Genomic DNA, 6,284 nt, shown 5'->3' on the forward strand with positions numbered 1-6,284 from the left:
AGGAGTGTGCTGTCACAGTATGGGGAGAGCAATTAGAGTCACAAAACAATGTATGTATAAATTTTTGTATGGGAAAAATAAAAAAAATTAAAAAAAGAAATAAATGTATTTCTTTACATTTATTCATATTACTTATTGATAGTATATTTTCTGTTAAAATTTTTGAAAAAAAAAACTTTAATATCATTCTGCTTTACTTGCTTAGTATTTAGTGTATAGCTTTTAAAAAAATATTTAGTGGGGTGTGAATTTTTTGTTATAACTTTTATAGCTTCATCTACAGGTAGTCCCCAACTGACGATGTATGTATTCAAGTTATTACGAACTGCAATTATGACCGTCTTTTTTTTTTTTATCTTATGGTTAGTAATATGTACTACATACAATGTTGCAGTATTTTGCTGATGTTATCATTCTCATACGTTCCTTCACAGATGTTCCAAGACAAATGAAAATCAGATTTATAAAGACACTGATAATAAAAGGCAATAATAATGAAAACTAAAAAAAAAAAGAGATCTTTCTTAAACTTACATCAGAACTGACTTATGACGAAATCGTCAGTATGGAACCCCGTTGTAAGTTGGGGACTACCTGTAATAATCTTGACTGCCTATCTTTAAACTATTTACTATTTCCGTATAATGTGAGTGATAGGAAAAGTAGCATATTTTTTTCTTTCCTCCCATTCTTTACTACCTAGTATTAGGTAACAACATTATCTTTCTTAGTGTCTTCTTGTACTCTTAAATATGCTTATACTTCTTTTACTTGATTTGTCAGGTTTAAATGATATCCACTGTCCTAGATAGAAAGCAATCAGTTTACTATAGGGTAACTATAAGTTGGAATCGACTCAACGGCAACATTTTTTTTTGTTGTTGTTGTTGTTTCTTCACTATATGTACCAATTCTTTCTACTGTGCCCTCTAATTTTTGTTAGTTGTTTTAGTCCTACTTTGTCAGATCAATAAACTTGGTGCTCTATTCTATTACCCTAATCTCTCTATATATTTAGATTTGGTTCTATAGTTAAATACATTCAGTGCTCACAATCAGTATTCATGCAGTAATTTCTACAGTCACTTCTTGGTTGGCTGGAGTTTGTCCTCTAGTAGTTTCCTCAAGAAGAGTTCATGATAACAATATTCCTTGAGATCCTGTATGTTCAGAGTATTTGCTCTAGCCTTTATACATTAAGGGTAGTTTGGCTGGTCTTAAAATACGAGGTATTCACTTTCTTCCTTATAATGATGGTGAATTCCTTATCTCCCAAGGTATTTTATTTCATTGTTGGATATCTTAACCGTTAATTGTTGTTGTGTGCTGTCATAGAGACCCTATAGGACACAGCAGAATTGCCCCATAGGGTTTCCTAGGCAGTAATCTATATGCGAGCAGACCACTAGGTCTTTTATCCCATGAAGCAACTATGGGTTTGAACTGCTAACCTTATGGTTAGCAGTTGCGCACCTAACCGTTGTGCCAGCAGGGCTGTTTACTGTCTGCCTGATGATTATCACTTCATTTCTTATTCTGACAACTGAAGAATAAGAACTTTATCAGAGAACATTCAGTGGGTTTGCACTTCATCCACATATATTGTCACTTTTGTTTCTTCAGACAATGCAGATTTAGTTTGCCTACCCCAAACTCTCTAAACCAGCATTTTAAAATCAAATTACACAGCTTATGCTTAAAGCATAAGGGCAAGATTCTATCTTCAAATACGCTACCCACTCTCAAACAGCAGAATTTGGCCCTAAAAACCCATTAACAAATATTGTCATTAAACTAAAGAGCTAATTACTTTGGATTCAGACAGAATGAACAAAATCATAGGCCAACAGCAGCTGGTAGTAATAATGGTGAGACTAACCGTATGTTACTCTGGAGATTTAAGGAATAAAGATATATTAACACTGATGTAGCCAAATGTATAAAACTATCCTCTAAGTGAAACAAACAATTATAGTTAGAAAATTCTTAAGAGCATATTAGAATTAACTGATACAAGAAATAAAGAATCTTCCCAAGGAATTAAATTGTCAGAACTTGAAATTATCTTTGTAAAATGAAGAGGAAAACTCTGCAAATTCTGTTCTACTGAAGTATTTCACAATGAAGAATTATATCTAAAAATAATTTTGATCTAATTGGAAGTACTATTCTCATATTCAAATCAGTGTAATACCATAAGACACAAGAGCTGTGCTTTAAGCCTTTTTTCAACAACTATGAGCAGGACTCCCTTGTAGCTCTACAAAGTGAATTTTCCAGATAACTAAATATTTTCCTGACCTTTTAAAATTAGATTAAATATACATACTTTAAGAAAGATTTTTAAAAACTTTGAGAGGCAATAAACATCAGCCATAATTTCATCAATTGTTCATAAGAACTGAGTTTTTTATATTATCTTTTAACTTTATTCCTTAGCATCATAGTTTTTCTAATAAAAATGGGACCACATCATAATATGCTTTTGTAACGTGTTTTCATTTAGAGTACATTGTGGGCATTTTTCCACATCAGTTATTTTACTGTATACATTTTAATGACTCTAATTTCCTAAATTGAGGTTGATAAACATATTTTAATCCTTTTGAATAACACACAAATAATATTATTATACTGTTTCATAATAGTAATGCTCCCAAGAGCTTCTTGTGCATTTAAATTTCCTTTTTCTTATATTGAGTGGCCCCAGATGGCATTGTTGTTCTAATGCTAGATTTTACCTTTAGCTCTTTTCTCTCCTTCATATCAGATTTCCATGAAGCTGACCAAGTCAGAAATAAACCTAAATTTACTGTTTTCCTTTCCAGATTAACTACATGAAAGATTATCTGCTAACAACTTAAATGGTTAATAATTTTAAATTCAATTTCATTTGAATTTAAAGTTCTCAGGCATATTCTTTGCTTGTTCAACCTTCATCTTGGAGGAAAATTTCTTCCTATTTCCTTACCCAAGAAATCATTATTAAAACACATTTGCTTAGTTTCTCCTAGTTAATAAGTCATACCTGAACAGATTATTATTTACTGCTCTTTGTATCAGATAGACTTTTGTATGGCAAGTTTGAAAGAAAAGAATACATGAGGGAACCAGAATAGAAGATTTCAATGGTCCGTATCTGGTCTAAAACTTTATGCTTCTATGATTCTATAAGGTTTCTGTAATTTATTCTGTTGTTGTAGATTTTACTTCCTGAGTATAGAGGCTGCCTAGCTCAGGTTCCCTAAAATTACATTGTAAGTTTTCTTTAGGGAACTACAATGTAAAAACATAATCTGATAAATGCACCAATGATAATGAATGTGATTCACTTGAGGACACAATTCCATTCTCTCTCTACCTCTTCCTCTGCGAGTAAAAACAAAAAGAGACAAACAGAGAGAGAGCAAGAGTGAAGAGGGGAAGAGCAGTTTCTATGTTTTTTATGAAATTGAAATATTACAGAATATTTGCATTAAAAAGTTTATTAAGCCTTGTTTGGAGACTTTTATCCAACCATAAACTTGTGTACTATAAGTTTTAGGATTTTATGATCAACTGTGAAAATATTACTATTAAGAACAATTCTGACAACAAATGCATGTGAAAATTCACTATTATAGTTAATCCCATTCCGTAAATCTTTAATTTTAACTACTTGGAAAAAATGCTGCCTTATTTTACATCTATGACTATATTTAATTTTCTATCTGTAATACTAATAGCTAATATGTGTAGTTAATTGGTGCTATAGGGATATATTTCTTTCAGATTAAGTGTTTATTTTTGCTTTTGGTAGTTTATGTACAAGAAATTGTACACAATGTGTATAAGTGCATACATAGACTGATAGAGAGGCAGAAGATGTTTACAAATCTGAAATTCAATCAGAGGGTATTGATTATAAATTTCACTCTTCACTATCAAAATAATATCATATTGAACCTTAAAGGAACCATCAAATTTAAGATCTGAGTATGTCTCTACTAATTGCCTTTTTTACTACAGTAAAAAAGCAAACTTTTTATAAACTTAAAACTGCAAATAATAAAAATGAAGTTGCTAAATGACATAAGCTGTTGCTGTTGTTGTTAAGTTCAATTTCGACTCCTAGCATCCCCATGAGGCAGAATAGAACTGCCCCATAGAGTTTCTTGGCTGTAATCTTAACAGAAACAGATTGCCAGGTCTTTCTCCTGTGAAGCTGCTGTGTGAATTCAAACCAACAACCTTTCAGGTTAGCAGCCGAATGCTTAACCGTTTGTGACACCAGGGCTTCTTAAAATGACACATGTTGTTGTTGTTGTTAGGTGCTGTCGAGTCGACTTCGACTCATAGCAACCCTACAGGACAGAGTAGAGCTACCCATAGGGTTTCCAAGGGGCAGCTGGTGGATTTGAACTGCCAACCTTTTGATTAGCAGCCGAGCTTTTAACCACTATGCAACTGGGCTCCAAAATGATATATAGGAAATAGAAATACAATAAAGTGATATTCATTAAATCCGTATGTAACTTGTCATAAATATTTCACATAATTTATGAGTTCTTATCTGCAAATGGAAAAGAGTAACTGAAGATGTATTAAGTAGATCTGTCCTTTTGAAACCTAAGACTAAATTTTCAAAATAAAGGGAAAAAGTTACAACCCTCAAAACAGTAGAAATGCTTAGCCAACCCCAGTGATAATCAGTCATTCTCATCTTTGACATATCGCAGCATTAGATCCAATAACACTTAACATCTGAATAAATTAAAATGTTACATGGAACAGAGTACCAGCTAAAGAGAGCAATGACAGGACTATCAGCCCAAGAGAAAGATAGGGACACATAGGAATAAGCTCATCACATTGAATCTTAAAAAAAAAAATTGAAGGGAATTAATAATTCAATATGGGAGATAAAATAGGGGGCATTAATTTAGCTCCTCTGTTCTAAAATCATCCTTTCCTTTTTTATTCTTTTAATGATAGAAAACAAACAGCATAAAACTCAAAGTTTAATATAAAGTTTGAAAATTAGAAGTGTATTATTCTGAATGCCAATTTCAATATTTCTCAAAGATCCAAGACCCACCTGTATTAGGATCACTTGGAAGAGGGTAACTAAAAATGCAGATTCCTGGGCCACACTCCAGACCTAATATATCTGAGTTTCTGAGAAATAGGCCTAGAAATCAGCATTTTAAGGACCATCCTGTTCTTCCTCTAGGTGACTCTTACCATATTAAATTTTGAGAACCACTATAATCTTGATATCAAGATTACCACTACATCTATCTTTATTTGTGTTTACATGACATATAATAACTTGCAAACATTGTTTGACTTATTTCCTTTTTTTTTGCTGTAAAAGTGCATATATGTGGCTATTATCTTTACATTTAATAAGTGCTCTTACTTTTGTATACTTCATTAAAATATTAAATATTCACTCTGATGTATTTAAGAGTTACACAAAGGATGTGAGTTACTTTGAAAATTCACTTACCTTCAAATCCTTATGCTTATTCAGAAAGTTCTGAACATATTTGATGGAAACTTTTAAGAAGAAAATATGTAATGGACTTTCTCCTTAATTTCCAAGGGTTTCAATGCTTGCCAAGGAGACTCCTGAGGTGGACACCAGAAATGCCGCTGAGAAGGGAAGACATCAATGCTGAAGCCACTGGCTACCTGGTTATTTCTAAACAGAACAGAAAAACAAGTGGTTGGTCACCTGAAATTCACAGAGAATCTGTTATGGAGAAGGTTATTTTCAGTAAACAAGCAGTACTGCTAAATTTAAACTTGGCCTGGGTTTGTTGCTCCCTGATTTAGCACAGTTGTCATTTAAAATTTCATGTCATTGTGAAGTCAGAATCGCATGATGATGCTGCCTGCAGAGGATTCTAGTTGAATTCATATTGCTTTAATTGACTATTTTTTCTAAACATTGCATCAAGTGGTATAATTACTAATTTTATTTCTGATATGCAGGTGCTACATTTTGGTGCTGAATTTCTTTCTAAGTCAAGGTTGATGAGGTCTCTTGGAAATATATCTTTACATGAAACTTTATCATACCATGAAAAAAGATAAAATGTGATACTTTTACTAAATCCTCATGGAATCATCTGGTACTTTGCTATATTTTCTTTCAAGATAATTAGATGTAAACAAGAATAACATCCTTTCTAGTCAATATCTGCTGCTGACTCAGGGAAAGCAAAAATTCTAGCATCTTTGCTAAATGAGTTAAGCAGAAGTTGTAGTGGCTAATGGAAAAAGAATAAAATATCTGT

General features: G+C 32.4%; 1 protein-coding gene across 1 annotated transcript in view; it reads right to left on the reverse strand.

Moving 5' to 3' along the window:
• The window catches only part of HS3ST5 (heparan sulfate-glucosamine 3-sulfotransferase 5), a 192,683-nt gene extending 186,996 nt beyond the window's left edge, over window positions 1-5,687 (reverse strand). The window contains exon 1 of the mRNA XM_004372481.1: window positions 5,492-5,687. The gene's annotated coding sequence lies outside the window, so the exon portion shown is untranslated. The remainder of the gene's footprint in view (window positions 1-5,491) is intronic.
• Window positions 5,688-6,284: the final 597 nt, after the last annotated feature.

This window comes from Trichechus manatus, unplaced genomic scaffold (assembly GCF_000243295.1).
Source record: "Trichechus manatus latirostris isolate Lorelei unplaced genomic scaffold, TriManLat1.0 scaffold00017, whole genome shotgun sequence".
Taxonomy (NCBI): domain Eukaryota; kingdom Metazoa; phylum Chordata; class Mammalia; order Sirenia; family Trichechidae; genus Trichechus; species Trichechus manatus.